Genomic DNA, 22183 nt, shown 5'->3' with positions numbered 1-22183 from the left:
GTAGGGATTTCAAGGCATACAACAGAGGTTCTGAACCTAAGGTCTGGGAACTGAGTGTGACAGAACTACTCCAATAGTTTCCCTAGGAAGATGCCTTAAAGACTGCACAAAATCTTCAGCTGACTCCAAATACGTCTGTCAACATAACATGCACGTAGAAGCACAACAATCAGATCATATTGATGCTTTCAATTATGTTTTATAGATATTTATAGACAGATTTTATTGCACATCATATGCTGTAAGCTGACTTGTTAAATTTTATGAAAGCGTGGATTATAAATTTTCAAGTAAAATAAATACAACACCTATTATGCACAGGTTACACCAGCTTACTTTCCAATTTGTTTCCAAGTTAAATTTAAGGTGCTGGTCCAAATCTGTAAATTTTTAAACAGCCTGGGGGCTGTTTATCTAAAACAGCCTTGCTCTACCTGGTGTGCATCATATATTTAGGACTACAGGTCCAATCATCCCTGACTGACGGTCTGATGACAGTTGTTTTCTAAAATATCTGGAAGTCAGGTTGGGGGGAAGTGATCTACAGAACTGCCTTTGCTGTTGCACGAATGAAACATTTAAGAGTGCCCCATCACGATCAGCTCTTTGGTATTCATTAAAATCAGACACATTTGAAGGGTACCAGAGACAGGCCTTTTCTTTAGTGATACCAGAATTATGGAAATCCCTCCCTGGGGAAATAGAACAAGCCTCTTTCTTTGTACTTTTGAAACGCAATGCACACTGAAAACATCTTCATTCAGGGAGGCATGATTTTATTTTTTTTAAAAGATTGCTTTTTATAGATTTTTTTTCAAGTAGCCTTGTGAGAAGACTTTTTAGAAGGTGGTATATTAATGCATCCATAAGATAATAAAGAGTTATTACTTAAATATAGAAATCTTCATTTAAGTCTATCAATATATTCATTGTAAGTACTGCAACAGCTTAAAAGCAATCTTGTAACTTGAAACTTTCACCTAGCAATCTTATCAACACTACAACAGCTGGGATCCAAAGAAGCCTTTAGGCTCAGAAAATATCTCCTACATCCTTTATTCATTTCAAGACTCACCCACACCATAGTTCTTAGCACTGCACTGGAGGCTGTACATAATGCTAGTTTTCCAGTCTTCTGAAGAATGGGGAAATAGCTAGCTGGTGACAACCTTACGCAGCTTTTGGAAATCTGGAAGTTGTACTGTGCACATCCCCTTGACTTTGGATCTCCACCATCGATATTTGACCCCCAAAGCTATTTTGAACTGCTACATGGTAATGCAATTGTATAGAGATGCAATCCTATAGACTGGTGGTGGGGTTAACCTTGTTGGGAGTCTTTGGGAATCAGGTTTTTTTTGGGGGGGGAGATGATCCAGCCCATGGGTTAGGCCCCCCACTTTACCTACTTACTTGGGACTAAGTTCCATTAAAAATCTGTGCAAAGGATTAGGTTATAAATTCAAAACCTCAGGTTTTCACTCACTAGGGTAAAACTGTAATTTAGATAATGCAGAAAGACCTTGGAAAAACCCCAACTGTTGAAACAATTAATGCAAGTCTGACATATTTCAAGCAGTTTGATTAAAAACTAACATATGAAAACCATGAAACATTATCAGAAATCACTTGCTCTTTGAAGACTGTATGGGTTATATTTGATCTGCAACACTATGCTTTGCCTTTATAGTAAATATTGTCTTAACACTTGACCCTGCTAAGCAGATGAGATCTGCTTGGCATTATGCATTTCACCTCGGGGGCTGGGCTTTTTTGTTTTTGTTTTGCAGTCAGAAGTACAATGGTTGCACTGCTTAACCAAGGAAAAAATTTTTAGTCAACTAAAAATGTGCCTCTGAATAACCTTACAGCAGCTTTTTTTAAAAAAAATATTAACAGATTTACTTATAAAAATTTCATCATCTTAAAAGAGGCATTCCATCTTTTCTCACATGTAGGAAGAAATGCCTGCTATGGTATGTGTATGGTATCTAAAACATACGCTTCTTGCTTTCCAAGTATTTTACACACATACAGCCTGCATAATCCTATGTTTGTTCTTAGATGTAGTGAGTTCATTGATACTTATTGTCAGGTAAATGTGTATAGAATTGCAACCTAGGGGTGATATCTAACTAAGTCAGAGAAGATCCACTGGAATAAATGGAGCTACTTTGAATAGGACTAACATTGGATATAACTCAAAGTGATTCATTGATAAACTTATATGCTTGTTTGATTAAAATTTCTTTCAATGCTAAAATTTCTTTGGAATGCTAAACGTTGCATGTGTTCTTAACTAGAGAACAAGGCCTTCAATACTGATTTTTTTATTATTGCATAAAGAAGTGCTTTCCTCCTTTAAAACTACTTTTAACTATGTCATTTACTCCACTGGTTTTCAAAATAAAAATTAAAACAAAATGCTAATCGGCTGCAAAGTAGTTTCAGACTGTTTTACTCCAAGACACTTCAGTTAATATCTGAACTTGAAATGGTTTTTATTTGACAATGCAACTTTAATATTCCCCAAGTACTGACAACAAATCATTACAGTCCCTCCCTAATCAGCATACTTTAAAAATTACATGACATAGTATCACAAAATGTGATGGGTGGACTCACAGTAAATATTATATTAACTGTTAAGAGTGAAAATGCTCGTGATTTATTTAAGGTTTAAACATGCTCAGTGCATGTAAGTACATGTAGTGTGAACATATTCATTTCAAAGAGAATTTTTTTTGTTTAGGACCTAATATTTAATAAATTGTTTTGATTGTAAATTCAAGTAAATACTAATTACACTTCAAAATGATGTAGCCTATGGATACATAGCTATACTAACTGAAATGTGTCATTATCCTATACATTTTGTATACTGCCTTGTTAACTTGAGCAAGTTCATTATGTCTTCATGTCATGAATTCTCATTAAGTTTCTAAAGGAAGTTACCTCTCCCCCAGTGGGAAAATAAAAACCCCAAATGCTTGAAGGAAACCACAGTTGTATTTTGTTCTGTAATAAAAGCTTAATGATTCTTAAGAGTCATGATCTCTGGTATCATTGTTTGGAAAACAATATACATATATTGGGACCAAAGTGCAGATCAGGAATCAGCTTTTAGTTTCTGAATTCGTTCTGACCCACAACAACGCAGTTGCAGTTTTTGGGGCTGAGAAACAGACTACTGTACATTTAAAACTAAGAACTGTGCTAAAACCTTTAAACGACGTTGACACTCAAGAGAACAAATGGCCCCGGCTTACTTTATTAGCAGCATACAGCATTTGCTTGAGGGGACTACAAAGAGAGACTTCATCAACTCGCTTCGAGACATATTCCAGGAGTTTAAAAGTTGAGAAGACTGGAAAGGGCGCTTGTGAAGGTTGGAAAGCATAACTTGGTACAGTACTTGAGTTTCCTCTCCTATTTCCTCTCCTCCCCTTGCCAAAACAAACAAAACAAACAAAGCCTAACCAGGAAACTTGTTGGGATCGTCAATCAAAGCAAGCGAGGGCGAAGAGGACCCCTTCTGTTGGGAAACAGTTGTTATCTGGCTTTCAGGAGCAAACACAAGCAGAAGGCGCGTCTCCTGCCAGGCTGCCACCTCTACACACGAGAAGGGGAGGGAGCGGGGAAGGAGAAAGGGGGGGGGGACACATCCAAACACCCCCACCCCCTGGAAATGAAACTTTTAAAGGCAGCGTTTTTGAAATATTCCCACACTGTTGCGTGATTGACAGGCGCAAACTCTCCTAAACGAAAAGGGGGAACCCACATGGGCGGAAAGGCAGAAGGAGTTGCTTAAAAACTCTGGAAGTGTGGAGCAAGGAAGGAAGAGCCTTACACCCCCCCGTTACCATAAGAAGCTAAGCACTCCCGAAGGGGTCGGTGGAGGGGGGGACGACGACGACGCGTGAGGAGAAGCACGCGGGGCCTAGCGCTCTCCGGGCGCCTCCGCCTCCAGGGAGAGAGCGGGGAAGGCGACGGAAGCGCTCGGGACGCTCACCTGCTTTTTCCTGGGCCCGCTCCGGGAGAAAGCGCCGAGTCCTCCTCTGGGGCGTGAGGGCGCCCTCGCTTCCGCCTCAGGGCAGGAGGCACCTCCGGCCCGTCGAGTAAAGGGGAGCTGGAGAGCGTGAGGGGGAGATGGAGGCAGGAAGGGGGTGCCCGAAGCGACGCCCCCACCGCGCAGGTGCCGCCCGGAGCCTTCAGCCCCTCGGCATCAGCCCCGGCCTAGGGTTCCCCGGGCTGAGAGAGATATCTGGGCGGCCGCTTGGATAGGCGGCGGCGGCGGCACGCGAGCCCAGGCCGTGGGGAGAGGGAGGAGCCGGGAAGCCAGGGCCCTCGCTCGCTCTCCTTCCACGCGCACCAGGGAGGAGGCGGAGGCGGAGGAGGCGCCGGGTCCCCCTCAGCAAAGCCCGAGTTCACCATCCCTACCTAACATGGCGGCCGGCGGAGACCCGGCGAGGGAGGAGGAAGGGGGCAGCAGCTGTTGCTGAGGAGGGGAAAGTCGGGCTCCCTCGACGGAAGGCGGCGGGCTCTCCCACAGCGCCCCCTGACTCTCTCCCGCTGAGCCTCTTTGGCTTGGCGCCGCCAGGCCCAGGCCGCTCCCTGGGAATCCTGGGCTGGTGGTGCCTCCGGGAGAAGGGAGGCGGCGGGAAGGGAAGCTTTGGGAGCGGGACTCGGGAGCCTGCTGGGAAGAGCAGCCCTGGGGTGGGGCAGGGATCGCGGAGGGCTTGTTTCGCAAGTTTATTCCATAATGACGACGACGGTGTTAATGTAATGCTAATATAGGAAACTTTGAGCGCGCAGAGCGCTGCTGTCCATCCTCACGACGCGCCTGGTGTCCCGTGGCCAATCCGTGTTCGCGCCGCGTCAGGAAATTAATCGGGGCTGCTTCCTCAAAAAGCAGTCGACGCAAGAGGGATGTTTCTGTCAGCAGAATTGGCTTCCACTTAAAAAGGCTTGGGGTGGTTGTTACATTGTGTTCAGAGTCGTGACTTCAGCTAAACTGAATTTTTAAAAGTCCTTGGAGAGTATACAGTAAATTAAAACGTTTTAAGTGAACCATTGGTATAACAACCCTAGAAAATCCTCCAGGTCTGACCTGGCAGCGCAAGGGTCCAAATTAGTCCTGGATGCACTGGAAGGCTTTTATAATAATTGCTCTTGAGCCCTGCAAGAGTGTCTTAAGCTTGCAAGAGCTGATCTGCTTAGCAATGGTCCAGGAAAATATCATGCTCTATCACTAAAAACGAATGTTTTATAAAATGTGTGTGTTGAATTCTGTTTGTGAAACAAAGCCAACTACTAAAACAAGCAACTGATAATGCATTTTGAAACTTATTGCAGTGTGTCAGTATAATGCTTCTGTTGCAACTAGTCTTTAAAGTCCTGAATGAAGCATTTCCCAAAGTTGCTTGAAGTTCTGTGCTCAAGTTCTAAAATTCAGTACTTGATTTTCACTTAGGCTGAGCTATGTGAAGGCTTAACATTAGTCCATATTTAGTCCATTCATACTGAATACGAATTTTTATTCTTAATAAAAGTATATTCTTACTAAAAGTAGAGCTTAGGAAACCAAACTTTCTATTTTTATGTGTCTGTGTATAGTTATTTGCAATGCAGAAACAGAACAGAACAAGCATGCTTGCTTCTTGGTATCATTTGAGGTTATATACATGTCAACTATCAGTAAAATCAACTTTCCCTTAAAATTATATTGTAAATTATATAAGCTATACTATATATAACTATAAAACTGTTTTATGTAAATTACTGACATAAAATCTGAGGTAACCATACCAAAAGGGGGGGGGGAATGACAAAAATATATAAGAAATTGTCCAGAAGTGTATAAAGTAACCACAACTAGAAATCATTGTATTTTCATTGGAAACATTTTGTTTAATACACAAAACTACTGACAGTGTTTGCTTGTCTCATATACAGAGATACATTGTATTTTGGTCAACATTTCACCTGGTAAAAGGCCCATAAATACCTTCCCCTTGTTAACTGTAACGGAAATGATAGGAAAGGAAGGCACAAAAAGGCAGGTTTGGTACCTCTGTTATATCAGCAGTCATAGACTAATTTTTCCCCAGTGCACACAGTTATTTTCATCATTGGAAACGCTTAATACTGATCAACAAGGAGATACTAGGCATCACATTCTAGCAATTAGAAAAGTTGCATAGCAACCCAAATACCTCCTGTTACACTAAGGATGTATAATAAATTAGGCAAAGGAAAGTGACTACATGACAAGCCTGGAAGTAGAAGAGAAAAATGAACGTTGATATGCAACAAGCAACAGTTAGCACAGCCAATTGCTTACAGTTGCATGAGACTTCTGGACTTTTGGGAACTGGGTCTCCAGGAATTTTACAAAACAAATATTTTTTAAAAAGGTTTTCTAAGTACTGTATGTTTTGCTCTATAAGACTCACTTTTTCCCTCCTAAAAAGTAAGGGGAAATGTGTGTGCATCTTATGGAGCGAATGCAGGCTGCGCAGCTATCCCAGAAGCCAGAACGGCAAGAGGGATTGCTTCTTTCACTGCACACAATCCCTCTTGCTGTTCTGGCTTCTGAGATTCAGAATATTTTTTTTCTTGTTTTCCTCCTCCAAAAACTAGGTGTGTTTTGTGGTCTGGTGCATCTTATAGAGCGAAAAATACGGTACTTGCCTGTCCGTAGTCATGCTTTCATATGCACTGCTACCTAGGTGCACTTCTTGCATACGTAGTTGACAAAAAGTGCCAAGGTAGATTGTGCATTTTGGAAACACAAGGGAAGGAAAGCATGTTAGCAATTGCTGACCTGTTGCCTGTAAATGTGAAAACTGCAAATTATATAACTTATTATCAGCTGTAGGCAAGCAGTTCTAATTAATAAAGACCAAATCACATTGGAGTATACCACCTAGATGCTAAATCATTATTCAAACATATCAGTTTCAGACTGTGATTGCAGTACATGAACTCAAAACTAGTGTAAGATCATATCTGTGACAGTAGGCAGATCCACACCAAACATTTAAAGCACATCCAGTGTACATTTACAGTACATACCCAAGGAACCTGGGAATTGTAGCTTTCCTCTCACAGAGCTACAAATCCCAGCATCCTTAACAAACTACAGTTCACTTATAAAGAAGTCTCAGTGATCATCGTTGGACTTATTTGAAATGTGCCCATAGTCACTTTTTAGAGCTCTATTTAAAATGAGAGCTATTAGGATCAGAGTTCTACATTTCTAACATTAGCTGTTTTAGCTCTTATTAAGCTGTTTTTATGAAGTTTCTGTAAATTACTCTGAGGCGTATGTGAATGGTGGTTCATAAATAAACAGATAATAACATATTTAATGGCTGCTCTTCTAGTAATCTGTATGAAAAACAACAGATTAATAAATACACTTTCCTTAAGCATCTGTTGACTGTTTATTTGCTCCGTGAGGTAAACAAAGCCTATATGTGGGCTTGGTAAAGATTGCATTTTCATTTTGTTTCTAGGAAAACTCTTGTTTAAAAAAGTAAAGCAAAATAGACTACTTTTTGAGTGACCCAAATTGTTCACTACTGAAAAGCATTTGCAAACATCGTATTAACAATTCTAGGTCTTTGCTGTTCAGAAATGTTTGTGTCAGAAACAGTTACAGCAGACAAACCGGATTACATTATATAAAGCAAACCGTATTGCTGTTCGCTAATCTTTATCTCCTTATATCCTGTCTCCATTTGTTGACACATGAGTGTTGCTTATGGCTGCTTAAAATAACCACTTCCTTGTTCACCTCTCCAGGGCATTGTGTATCTCACACTTTGATTCTTCGCTTGTTACAGCAGGATTCTATCCATTGTCAGTCTGCAATATTTTTTCATTTGAAATGTGTTCTTAAACCTTTTAAATGTTTAAATAAAACACTTGAAATTCATGTGGTTCTATTCCTTTTTAGTCAGATTATGTGTCCTATGAAACAGGTAGAATTTTACAGTTTTTTAAAAACAAGATTTACAAAAACAAGAATGAAAATATTAAATAAAAATAGTTTGTAACTCTGGCCAGGCATTTCACTTTCAAGTTAATGCTGAGCTTCCAATATTTAATGGATGGGAACAATTGCCATTCATGTGAGGAACTTGTATAACCAGTGCAATGATTTGGAGCAAGGAAACTGGGTTACTCTTGAATTTTAAATAGATGACAGGATTTATCTCTTAATTAACAAAATAAACATAAACATGCATACGATTTAAATCTACTTAATTTGTTGTGTGAGGTTTCTCATTAGATAATAAATATTTTAAATTAAAGGTGACTACTTACTTTTACGTTTTGGAATCCTGTACTCCATAAGGAATGAACTCACTAGAACTTGTGTTTGAGTGGATACCAGTGGCGTAGCGTGGGTTGTCAGCACCCGGGGCAAGGCAAGTAATTTGCGCCCCCTAACCTGTGGATTTGCGCCCCCTAACCCTAACCCCCAGGTGTTGCGCCCGGTGCGGCCGGCCCCCCCTGCACCCCCCACGCTACGCCACTGGTGGATACAAGATGTTGTAAGCTGCAGTCCTAAGTAGACTTACTTGGCAATAAGGCCCATAACTCTGTGGAACTGCTTGTGAGTTTTACATATATAGGGCTGCAGTATTAAAGGATGCACATGGTTTGACATCATTCACTAGCATAGTCCCAAACTCAATTTAGGGTATGCCTAGAACAGGCATAGGCAAACTCGGCCCTCCAGATGTTTTGGGACTACAACTCCCATCATCCCTGACCACTGGTCCTGTTAGCTAGGGATGATGGGAGTTGTAGTCCCAAAACACCTGGAGGGCCGAGTTTGCCTATGCCTGGTCTAGACCATAGCAAGCTAAACAAGCAAAAGAGAAAATGCCTTTTTATAATCTATTAAAAAACACTTTTTTAAATAAAAGAAATCACTACGACTATTCTTTACAATATAAATTTAACAAGCAAATAATTTATAATGGCATTTTAAAAGATTTTGTGGTCCTTAAAACTAGCAGGGGCATAGCACCATCTGCTGAACTGAAGCTGAAATTAAACTCAAGTATGACCTAATTGTTAATTTCCAGATGAGTAGCCATGTTACTCTGTTGCAGCAAAAACAACAGTGTTGTGCATCTTAAATATTAACAAATTTATTACTGTGGATTACCTTCCACTTCATCAGAAGTTTGAAGTGCTGTCATGAGTTGCAGGCATAGACATATATGACGGCGGCAATGAATTACACACAGCAAGGTGAGAAGGAATATTAGTGCTAATTATGTTATTAACAGTGGCCATTCATACAAAATGTTAGTAATGCAGATAACCTGGCATTGGAAGGCAATGAACTCATGTAGCACAACTGAAATTTATCCTGATTCAGTATACATCAGGGGTTGCCAACTCCCAAGAGAGTGTGATCTACTTACAGACTTAAAAACTGGCTTTTTTTTTAGGGGAGCCAAAGTTGTTGAGCTTCTTTGGGGGGAGCCAGTGATCTACCACAGGCAGCCAATGATCTACTGGTAGATCACGATCTACCTCTTGGACATGCCTAGCATACATGATAGCGCTGAACCTCTTTATGAATTATAATTTAGCAGTTTCATATTGCAGCCTGTCTCTGAGATTTCTTTGTTCATAAATGGTCATCTTAAGGTCAGCTACAGGATGTCATGGGGTGCTGAAATGTTCCCACGCCAGTTTTTGCATGTTGCAGTTTCTGATGTCAGATTATTATTTATTATTTAGCCCGTTCTACGTAGAAAACATATTTTTCAGTTTTGCACTGAGGTCATACTCTGTCTATAGTAACTATCTCTCCTTCCACACACACGTTTGTGCAAACATGTGCAGGTAGAACTCTGAATGGATAAATTACATTTCCTGTTCAGGGATTTCCACATGTACAAAGCTCTTCTTGATCAAACCTGGCAGTTTTGTTCCAGTGCCTCATATCGTAGCTCAGGTTTTTTTGAGTCAGTGCTTATGCATTTGGAAGGCAGAAACATAGCCACATTAGCTCATTCCCTTGACTCATATAGTTACTACCACATTAGGCCAATTCATACAAAACATACCCCTCAGTGCAATACATTGGAATGGCACTTTCAACTTCAATGTGCTTCTATGAGCAGGTTAGTGATGTTGAGTCTCAGGACAACCACCCTGGTCATGTAGCATGGGGACATAGATTTTCTCAGAATTACTTCAGTGTCTCTTTGTATTAGCAAATACTGCTAGAAGAACTTGGTTATTTTGGTGGAGGGGGTTACTGACATATTTTCAAGAAAAAGATGTAACAGTGAAAAAGATGTTTGGAGGGTTGGACGCAGGAATGAATACTGAGGGGTCATCAGTCTAGACTTTTTCACTTAAAAAACAAACAAACAAACAAGGCACCAGAAAAGCATTTTAGATCCATTATTCTAGCAATATCAAAAAGATTGATTTAAAAAAAAACCTGATGAAATGGTGTCCACTGTAAGGATTATACAGTAGTGGATAAGTAAAAGGTAAAGGGACCCCTGACTATTAGGACCAGTCATGGCCGACTCTGGGGTTGCAACACTCATATTGCTTTATTGGCCGAGGGAGCCGGCGTACAGCTTCCGGGTCATGTGGCCAGCATGACTAAGCTGCTTCTGGCAAACCAGAGCAACACACGGAAACGCCTTTTCCTTCTCACTGGAGTGGCACCTATGTATCTACTTGCACTTTTTTGGTGCGCTTTTGAACTGCTAGGTTGGCAGGAGCAGGGACCGAGCAACGGGAGCTCACCCCGTCACGGGGATTCGAACCGCTGACCTTCTGATCGGCAAGCCCTAGGCTCTGTGGTTTAACCCACAGCGCCACCCGGATAAGTACTGAGCTTCTAATGGCCCAAGCACAGCAGCTCATTGTGCCCTCTGATGTGGATGGAACTCAGAAGGACATACACAAAGAAAAAAAATGATGCTCCTGATACTGTGGGAAATCTGCTGCAATTTTCACGGTAAGCTTACAATGGAAGAGCCACTTGTCTGTAAGCAGCCCGTGTCTTGGCAACCTGCCTTGCTGCTTATGGACTGTGACCTGCCTTGGATAGTGCTATTGTTCCTGGTCCATCTAATCTTCAGTTGCCAGTTTTAGATTTGCCCGTCTTTCCCCATGCGACTCTTCTCCCCACCCCCACCAGAACAACTGGGAGCCATCTGGATCTGAAGATATGACCACCTGGCGTGCAACCCCAACACACCCTGACAGTACCTACCTACATAAGCATTTAGAAATACAGTGGTACCTTGGTTCTCAAACTTAATCCATTCTGGAAGTCCGTTCCAAAACCAAAGCGTTCCAAAACCAATAGAAAGTAATGCAAAATTGATTAATCCGTTCCAGACTTTTAAAAACAACCTCTAAAACAGCAATTTAATATGAAATTTTACTATCTAATGAGACCATTGATCCATAAAATGAAAGCAATAATCAAGGTACTGTACTAGGTTTGGAGCAGGCACTCTGGAAACAATAGCCAACAACCGCATTGGAGATTCGGCTTCCAAAAAACGTTCAAAAACCAGAACACTTACTTCCAGGTTTTTGGCATTTGGGAACCAAGGTGTTTGAGAACCAAGGCATTTGAGAACCAAGGTACCACTGTATAACCTGCAGACATACAACTCTGAAAATGTGTATTGATCTGAAAGTCTTAAATTCCTGGTCTCAGTTCTCAGGACAAATGCTGGTGTCCTTCAGAATATTAGAGAAAATGACTCAAATATTTTTCTGTAAAAAATATTTCACTCATATACTTCTTGCATGATCTTATGAGAAAGCCAAGGTTTTTCTGAGAACCCAAAGATGTTTGAACAGTAAATACACAGATCATCTTATCCTTCCTTTCAATGACCTGTACATTAGATATATAATTATTCTTTTACAGCAGCTGTTAGGACTCATTAATCACTTCTGAAAGGAAGCATATGACTCAGACCAAGCATGCAGACAGAATAATAGGTGAGTCTTTGATGCCTAATGATGGCTGACTTGTGCTCTTGTCCCAGTTGGCTAACAAGCTAGTCTGGACCAGATGGTGCCATGACTGGAGGAACTTCTTTCAGTAGTGTTGACGGTTAAACCCACTGAAAGTAGGGAAGGAGGCGGAGGAGAACGACAAACTGTCCAGAGTCTTTTGTGACAGAGGGCTAAAATAGATTGAACAGATTTGCTTGCCCTTCCCCTTGCTTTGCAGTCTACCTCAAAAGGTTCAAACATCCTTTTTGGGTCTGTTTTTTCTGCTTCTGTAAACTTGCCACTAGTGGTCCAAGCACTATAGATGTAGCTGCCCTATTGCCCAATGCATCACTGCACTCTAGGTGCCTCTGCTGTCCTCTTTTTGGCAGCTGCTTAAAACATTTTTGTTTAGGCATATACTGTAAATACATATACTGTATTTACTCAAATCTAATGCTCACCTTTTTGGGCCAAATTATGTTGTGAAAATTAAGGTGCGCATTAGATTCAATGGCACATTAGACTCGAGTAAATATGGTATGCTGTAGTGCTTTAATTTTTTTTTACTATTAATTTTAATTATTTTTAAATGTTTTAAACTGTTTTTCTTTGATAGCATTAATATTTTTGCAAATCACTTAGAGGTTTTACTACAATCAAGTAGTATATACACTTTGTCAAATATATAAAACATATTGGAAAATGAGCAGCGTTGGGGATTCAGACCAAAAGGGATTCAGCTGCTTCTGGTCCTGAAAACAGCAGATCCATCAACTCTTTCCATCTAGTCCACTTCTCTGCTGTGCTTCTAGTTTCAAAATCCATGAATAGCATACTTATTGTATTGCTCTGTGTGAAAAGCATGTCCCAGAAAACTTCTGACACCATATGTTCTTTTCAACTGTTTATGCAGAAACTCACGACAGGCTGAGTTAATGGTTAACAAACATTATTTCTAAAGAGGCCTGGGAGCCTGCCTAAAGTAGTGGCAAACTTCTACAGCCAGTTTTGAGTCCGCTCTCCAGAACATCTCTCCAGTTGTTTCTCTTAAAGGGTAAGTGTGCTAGATACTGCACTTAGTTGATAATACATACATTACACTGGCTGGGGCGGGAAGAAGGCAGTTTAAATGGGCTTTAGATGTCTGGTGTGTACACAGCCTGCTCTTTTTTTAGGAGTCTATACATACACAGTGGTGATATTAAAAAAGAACAAAACTTTGGAATATGTGCATGCGCGCTCTCTCTCTCTCTGTGTGTGTGCATGCACACTTTAACTTGCTCATAATTTGACAATGTTGAGTAGAAAAATCTAATCACCACACACCATTTGAACAGCCCTTTACAAACGATTTTACACAAATAGCTCAAATGGCATTCTGAGATATTGAGTTAACCTTTTGTGTATAACTGAAAGAGATTGGCAAGTAAGGGCCTGAAGTAAAACAATTGTGCTGGGCATTACACAGGAACTTAAGTTGGGATTGTACAAGGGGGCTAAGTGGTCAAAAGACAGGGGGAAGGAGTAAATTCCACATTTCTCCCAATTGTAAACAAATGTACTTGCCTCTTATCTTTTTCTCTCTTTCCACCCGATTCTTCAATCTTTTATTTAAAAGTCAATTTATAGTTTGTAGAGGCTTCATTCCTGCTTGCCAGCTGGCACCCTCTCCCTGTGCATCCATCCACTTCTAGATTCCTAGTATTACTGTAATTGGCCAGTGTCCACAGCAAATGATTTATTGGTTTATTCTTGTAGGACTCTATAAAATGCCTGTTTTAACAGACTTTGGGCTGTTTTAAGCAGAGCACAGTCAAAGTCGAAGGTCCTTTGTGGTTTATGAGGAAAGACGCATGGAGGCTAAATATTTATAGTAACAATGTGATTGTCTACATCAGGGATTGCCAAACTGGCTCCTGTACGTGCCAAGTTGGCATAGCTGTCAACTTTTCCCTTTTCTTGCGAGGAATCCTACTCAGAATAAGGAAATTTCCCTTAAAAAAAGGGGAAAGTTGACAGCTATGCAAGTTGGTGGCCTTCACATGCCAGGTTGGTGTCTGAGAGTGGAGCGGAAGGGGAAGCGTGTCTGTTTGTGTGGTCTGAGAGAGAATGAGAGATGCATATGGTGTGTATGTGTGTGTGTGTGTGGGGGGGGGTAGACAGGTGTGTGTGTTGACTGCTTGTGTGACAGAGGGAGAGATGAATGTGTGGCTGTGAATATGTGGTGTGTATGTGTGCAGTGTGATCTGTGCTGTGTGTATGAGGGACCATATACACCGCAATTGAAAATTCATGTTTCCCCTATTCTATTTGTCCTCTCTTGCCCTCTGTGGTTCCGTACGTGACCACTTTGTATACAAATCATGCTGGTTTCCAGTTCAGAGTTTCAAGGACCATACATTGCAAATTTGCTTATTTTGATTTTTCATCTCTCTGCCCCTGTGTCAACCCTTAGACCGACCCCTCCTATTTTCAACAGTACAGATACATCCAGCTACCCCCCCCCCAGTGCATACAGAAATGAATGTGTTTCCTTGGAAACAAGCAGGAAGGCATTGGAAACCCTCTCCTTCCTGCCCTCCCCCAACTCAGTTTTAAATTAAAAAAATATTTATTTGCGAAAAAATCTGATTGCTGCTCAGTATCGCTGGCTGCTTATAGACCTCTGCCACACCAAACCAGTAATTGCTTTATATATCTGGCAATGCTTTTAATAGACATCTGACTTCAGTGTGGATATAAAGAAGTGAGAGCATTTACTTCCTTCAAAAAATTATGGGATAATAGATACAAGAATTGTCAATTTCAGGAATTCATGTGCCTGTGAATTTTGATGCTATACATCTTTCTTTAAAGGATAGCAATTTCACCCCAAAATTGTCCAAAGGGCATCCCAGGTTTTGTTAAAATACGTAGGTTCCAAGTGCCATCTTGTGTTCAGAGTGATAATTTCAATCCTTCTGGGCCCCAGACATGATTCATTATGAATCACTGAGAGCAAGTGTAATTTGTTGCCTATCAGACCAGAATATGATTCCAGCAGCCTGGAAATAAGTGAGCTGAGATGCATTCATCCTTCTGAGAAGGAGTTTTGCAGAGGTAGACTGGTGCATTGGGCAGACAGCCACAGCCTGCCTGTTTAATGATCCTGTGGTTTGGATTTAGCTGTAACAGTGGCCATTTGTATCATAGCAACTAAAGCGGTGGCCTATACAAAGTAAGTGAGTACAGACATTATATTGCTATCTCAGACAGAAGGGTTGTCCCTTTGTTATAGAGATGCTTTTACATATAGTTTCATCAGTGATTCCCCTTCTAGAGATGATAAATGCCTAAGGGGTCATTGCTAAACCCAACCTCTCTTCCTTAAAGAATCTTCTTATGCAGCTGTATTCTCCATGGAAAAGGAAAGAATGCAGGTGTAATAGTGTGTGGATGGTGACTTTTGTGCATGTGCCTTTGTTGGGGTCAGTTTCTGGCACCACAACAAAGGAACATCCTGCTCTCTTGCCCCACTACTTGAACCTGAACACTAAGTCCTGTATGCTGAATCAACTATATGAACTCCTGCCGCAAGTAGAGTTAAAGATTGCCAATCTATCAGAGCTTTTGGCTAACCTGACTCCTCCTTGGACTGTCTGAGTCTGGATTCAAAGAAAGGAAAAGCCACATTTTTTTCTAAACTCCAGTTCTCTCTCCCACCTCATGGTTAATTTTATTATTTAGGAAATTAGTTTATTTTGCACAGCTTTGTGTTGCACAGCTACGGCTGGTCCTAATACTAGACAGGGCGAGGCAAATACTTCAGGCAGCAGGTGCCGAGGAACTGTGATGAATGTTGGAAGACAGCCACACAGCTTGTCTAGTGCAGGCTAAGTAAGCTTGCTAACCTCAGGTTCAGTGGAGGACGCTGGCCCATCACCAGTGTTGGAAATCCTCTCAGCAACGAGAGAAGATGCTGTCCTGTCCTTTGCCTCAGACAGCAAAACGTCTTGTATCACCTCTGAGTGCCCACATGTATCCTGGGTAAGGGGAAGCAGTTGAGAAACTGGTTTGTGTGTTTTGTTCACATTTGCAGTGGCGTGTGTATAACATTCAAAAGAGCCGAGTTGCCTCCTTTCGGCAGCAGCCTCTCTCAAGAATCAGTGCCAGATCCTAGGAATGTAGAAGAAAGTTCTGGGCTCAGCCTCACCAGGCCAAGACTTCTCTTCCAAGTTCCCACCTGAGAAGGTTAACCCAAAGGGGGACCATGTGGTAATGAAGGGATCCCTTGCTGGCTTTTGCATGTCCCCTGGACTGCTGAGCATAGCCCACCTTGTCACTAGCCCACCCAGCACTGATGCTCCTGAGTCCCAGCTGCTGGAACGGCTGCTGGCATGGGTTGGGTAGTAACTGGTAGCAAGTCTGATTGGGTAGTTGCAGTCTTGCTCAAGTCATCCCATTCATGAACAGGGTAGTGGTGGCAGACATGATTGGTGGCAGCTGCAAGGGCTGAAGGCAAAGATGGGAAACCAGTGGTTCCCCACATGTTGTTGGACTTCATCTTCCATCAGCCCAAGCCAGCAAGGCCAATGTTTAAGGATTATAGGAACTGTAGTCCAACAACATCTAGAGGAAACTTGGAAGGGACAAGGTGGGTAAAAGAAAACATTTGATCTTCTGTTTTTGAATTATGGTGCTGGAGGAGACTCTTGAGAGTCCCATGGACTGCAAGAAGATCAAACCTATCCATTCTTAAGGAAATCAGCCCTGAGTGCTCACTGGAAGGACAGATTCTGAAGCTGAGACTCCAATACTTTGGCCCCCTCATGAGAAAAGAAGACTCCCTGGAAAAGACCCTGATGTTGGGAAAGATTGGGGGCACAAGGAGAAGGGGACAGCAGAGGACGAGATGGTTGGATAGTGTTCTCGAAGCTACCAGCATGAGTTTGACTAAACTGCGAGAGGCAGTGGAAGACAGAAGTGCCTGGCGTGCTCTGGTCCATGGGGTCACGAAGAGTTGGACACGACTAAATGACTAAACAACAACAACGAGCTAATCTGTACACCATGGGAATGGTGACACTGTTGGGCCCATGGCTCCTTTATCAACTTTGAGACTCGAGCAAATGCTTGACACAGTACCTCCATTTTCAGTCAGTCCTTTCTTCTTCCTCCTACTCTTTCTCAAAGTCACCACACTACTGAAAGGACCCCAGAATTAAGGAAACTGCCAATTAGGCAGAATAGAACATATTAACTTTTGTATGTGAGAAAGACTATGCATGCACCGCTCCTGATTTTATGGAACTTCACAAGTTAGGATCATCATTAGTACTGCTTGCTTATAAATATTGGTGGGTGGAATAGAAGAAATGTCAGAACCTGCACCCGACGGAGTGGGAGCAATCTTGTATTATGCACATACTGAAAAGTCACTTGGTTAGTGGCATTTCACCTTCAGCAGTGGCTGCTGAGGGACTAATTTCCAGTAAGATCAAATAAGGTTTCGATAGGTTTGACCCCTGCAGATCTATTTGCTGTTTTCATAAACTAAATACCACATCTGATATAGAACCTTCCCATAGGAAATCCATTCTTTTCTACCCACATGTCATTACCTAAAATGAGATGAAGATTTGCATAGACAGCTTGTGGAAGGTAGGGAATGAGCTGGTATTATGTTACCCCTGGGAATAATACCTTCCCCCGTACAATTCTTCTTACAAGAAAAAAGGACACCCTAGCCTTAAGTTATTCAGTTTCAAGAAACAAGATGTCTGGCTTCCCACTTCCTTTTCTCAGAATCATTTTTAAATTGGAAAGGAATAACAATGAAATGTATCTTTGATGGGAAAGGTTATTTTTGGTTTGGCAGTTTTAGACATAGAACTCTGCCAGTGTGATTCATGCACTTGGATGAAGAGAAGTGATATTAATGAATCTTTAATATTCTAATTACTGGATCAATAGGCACTGCAGAGTTGTCTGAAAGGAACAGGTGAGTAAATTATCCCCACTAATATCTAGATGAAAAGGTACATAGGTGGGTTTATATATTGGTAAAATGACCAATATACGGAGGGAATAAACAAAAGAAGCAATATGTGAATCAGGCAACGTATTGTCAGGCGTGGCAGTCTGGGGCAGGACAGCAATAACTCACAAGACACCAGTGAATTTAACTATTTAGACAAAGAAACCAAAACCACACAGGCCTAGTGAGCACAGCAACTCTTCCTAGTAGGTCTTGCCCCAATGAGGCAGTTGTGAGGAATGATGTTACCTGCCTTCCCACCACTCTCTAAGACTCCTCTCCCAGGTCCTTTCCCAGCAATCTGAAGCTCCTTTGTCTTGCCTCTCTGCACTCCCTCTTCGTTCCTCTTCATGTTCTGGGAGACCGGAAGGAGGGGAGCTGGTCACAGCAGAATTGGAAGACTCCCTGGCCTCTTCAGCAGCCCGCCTCATCTCTGCCTCTTGCCCCCCCCCCTCCTCTCCAGCTTCTGCTTCTGCCTCTGATTCTGGACTGCTCTCTGCCCCAGCCTCTTCCTGCTCACCTAAACCCTATTATGTCTTCAGCTTGCAACACCTCCTCCTCCCAGTCTGCTCTCTCTTCTCCCTCTGACCACTCAACACCATCCCACCACCAATCCTCTGGCTCTGAGACTTCTTCCCCTGGGGGTTCCCTAGGGAGTTCCCCAGTTGGGGAATTGGGAATATTATGCATCTGCTATATGCCTGTACTGCTTGAACCACCCACTGCTTCTTATGTAAAGTGGAGTTCCTTCTCAATTGCCTTGTAGGTAACTAGTGGCAACAGAGCCAATAATCTGTTCGGTGGTAGGAGAGGTGCTGGCCCTTGCTTTCATCCTTGCTAAAGTTTATGAGCAGTAGGCAAACAGAATTTATATTAGGAGTTGCTCTGCCTATCAGCATTTGTCTAACAGAACAAGAGCTGCTTGTTGAAAAACCAGACTTGTCTTTTTTAGAGCAGGGGTGAACAGACATCAGGCTTGCAGTATATAATCCATTTCTGTTACTAAATCCTCAGATCCACCACACAAAGTCTAGGAGCAAAAGACATATAATTGAATAATAGCAAGTTCAGGATGTTGTTGTGAGTACCAGAACTGGAGCTCGCAGTTCTTCTTCAGTCTTGGTTATCCTTTCCCTCATCTGCCAGCTTTCTTCATTTCAGCAGATTAATTTAGGGGAGAGTTGTTTTTTGTTGCCATTGTTAAACAATTGGGAGTCAGAAATCATTAATGACCTCCTGCAAATCACCAAGAGATCTGCCAGTTGATTCTCATCTATGTTGCTGTTGTAAACTTCATTTATGAATGGTGATGAGCCAATAATAATAATAATAATAATAATAATAATAATAATAATAATAATAATAATAATAATAATTTATTTATTTATACCCCGCCTATCTGGCTGGGTTTCCCCAGCCACTCTGGGCGGCTTCCAACAAAACACTAAAATACAATATTATAAATAAATATTAAAATACAATAAAATATAAAAAGAACATTGGAAAGGCGATGGGCCATTAAGAGAGCAAAGGAGAGGGGGCATCATGCCTGATGGCAAATGGGTGGTTTCCCTCCTCTAGCTCTCAGATAGCTAGAAGGACAAAGCCTGAGTGTTGAGGGCAGAGTTGGCTGTGATGTAACCTAGAGAAAAATGCTACAGGCTGGAAAGACAAACAGAGAGAGAGAGAGAGAGAGAGAGAGAGAGAGAGAGAGAGAGAGAGAGAGCGAGCGCCATGGCTGTTTTCTACTTGAATCCAAGGATACAGCTATGAGATAAACAAAACCTTCTTGTTGTGAACCCCTCCATAGTAGGCTCAGGTTGTGTATATGTATAAATAAACCATATATCATAAAGACACCCATGTCTCCACTGGACCTCATTCCCAAAAGGACAGATGGATCTGAAACCCCTGGAATCTTTGCTGGGTTGGTGTGCAACAAAATGCTTTTTTTTTTAAGCGAAGTTTTGGGTTGGCAAACTGCATTGCAAAACTGGGAAAATTTCAAAAGGTTTGTGTAATGTTTTTGGAAGTATGAATTAGGACCAAAATTCTCCCCCGTACCTCATAGCTTCCCACCATTATTTGTCATGGTATGTAAAACTAAACTAGAAATGAACTAAAGTTCTTACTGTTATGCATGTACTGCTCTGGGAGTCCATATGTTCTTATGAACTGCTGTACCACAGCACTGAAGAGGCATTGCACAAAGAAAACTTACCAGAAGTGCCATTTTCTTTCCTGGAACCTTGATAATCACTGAAAAGCAAATGTGGGAAATATTTGTCATATGTTATTTGTTCTATAAATAACAATTGAGTTTTGGACATACTATCCAATCTTGTGGCTTTCTTTTCCCATGCTCGGAATGAGTTCATTAAATGGTGATTAAAACAGGGCAAAAAAATTTACATCTTTTTATTGCTGTGAAAAAAGGAAGACAAATAGATATTGTGAAAAAGGAGAGAGTGATTTACAGCTGGAAGCAAATGAATGCACAAAGCACTTTTTTCATCTGATAAATTCTACTTCTGCTCTGTCTCAAATACACTGAAACTTTACATCTCCCCAAAGACTTTATTTAGGACTGTGATGGATTCAACATTGCTCATCAAGACCTCTGGGTTATAAAACCTTTAGGTATCTTTTCTTCCATATGCATGAAGAAAAGTTAGATGGGCGATTTTACAGCAACCTTTCTAGGAGGAGAAAAGAAAAATCCTATTAAATGGTTATGCTAGGGTTAGGCTATACCCATATGGTTACAGATAAATAAAAGGAAATTGCTTTCCAAAGGTTAAAACATTACTGAATGCACCCATTTCTATTTTACAACAGTTCCTGGGAACTTTAGTTCCCACTAACAGGGCTACAATTCACAGCACCCTTAACAAGCTATATTTCCCAGCATTCTTTGGGGAAGTCATGTGCTTTGAATGTGAGTTGGATGTGCTTTAAATGTTTGGTGCCCTAACTGGAACATGACTGAGATATCTTGCTAAACTTAAAGTCTATCTCCTCTAACTTTCTCTCCTCCAATTCCAGGAAATCTGCATTGAGATGGGCAACTGTACTAGAACTGGGCAGAGAGTGTCTGCTGATGTAATGGATGTGAGAAACAATTAAACCTGGCATTTTATGCAAATCTGTTTTCTTGGAGAGCACAGTACACACACAGTGAATTGGGCACAGGAACACCTGTCGGAATCCCTACCAATTCCCCATCCCTACCCAGTCATCGGTACACATACTGTTAATTTAGAATCATGGGTATACTCAGGATTTTTTTTTTTGGGGGGGGAGGAAGGCTTTTGTTAGGTGGGAGCAGAACCTCATCTTTGTATTTTTTATTTTTTTTACTGATTGGGGAGCAGCTCCCCCTGCCCCCTCTTGGCTGCACCCATATTCAGAATAGCACTTCATACATCTGATGACGTGTGCTCTATTCCATGAAAGCTTATGCCAAAGTAGTCTTTAAGGCACTACAAGCTATTGTCACCCCCCACTCCCTTTCTCCCTGCAACAGACTAACATGGCAGGCATTTTGGATATTGTTGTTACCAAATGACACTTGCAGGGAAGGAGACAGGAGAACGTCTTGAAATTCCAACGCAACTACAGTATTTAACACAGAAAGTAAAACTGTGACCTTTACGTCTATCAGGATTCCTCTGAGGCTTCATTATGTACTGGATCTGAAAACTGGAAATAGCATACTTTTCTGTGTACTTCTGTCTAGTTCAATAAAGGCTACTTGGTATCTTCCTATCACTGCAACAGGCAAACTCAAACGGCAGGGAGAATAATCTCCAAGGTAGATGCAACTTCAGATGTTGAAGTCAGCCTATATATTTGGCAAGAGTTAAACAAATTTGTTGAGGAGAGTGATAAATGTTTTTATTTTAGATCTTCCACCTACCTTTTCAGTGATGTCTGAGCATATTGTGGGGAGTAGAGGAGAAATGGAACTGTTTAGGCTATTACACAGCCCCACTACTCTTGAATGTCAGCTGCAACACTAGCACCCAAAAGCAAGAGTCTTTTGTGCTGGAATCCACCATTCATCACTGCATTTTCCAGAATGCTTTACCTGAACACAGCTGTGTGGATTCCTAATTAACAAATTGCCCCGGAGGTACTGACCTACACTGA

General features: G+C 41.5%; 1 protein-coding gene across 2 annotated transcripts in view; it reads right to left on the bottom strand.

Moving 5' to 3' along the window:
* Window positions 1-4666, bottom strand: part of YES1 (YES proto-oncogene 1, Src family tyrosine kinase) — a 30002-nt gene extending 25336 nt beyond the window's left edge. The window contains exon 1 of one of the 2 annotated variants that reach the window (XM_081205759.1): window positions 4013-4666. The gene's annotated coding sequence lies outside the window, so the exon portion shown is untranslated. The remainder of the gene's footprint in view (window positions 1-4012) is intronic. The other variant, XM_081205758.1, reaches the window with a different exon arrangement.
* Between the last annotated feature and the right edge of the window lie 17517 nt (window positions 4667-22183).

The sequence above is a fragment of the Podarcis bocagei genome (genome assembly GCF_964188305.1).
Source record: "Podarcis bocagei genome assembly, chromosome: 8".
In the NCBI taxonomy this organism is placed as follows: domain Eukaryota; kingdom Metazoa; phylum Chordata; class Lepidosauria; order Squamata; family Lacertidae; genus Podarcis; species Podarcis bocagei.
The sequence above is the reverse complement of the archived record's forward strand: the minus strand, read 5'-3'. Positions and strand labels throughout refer to the sequence as shown.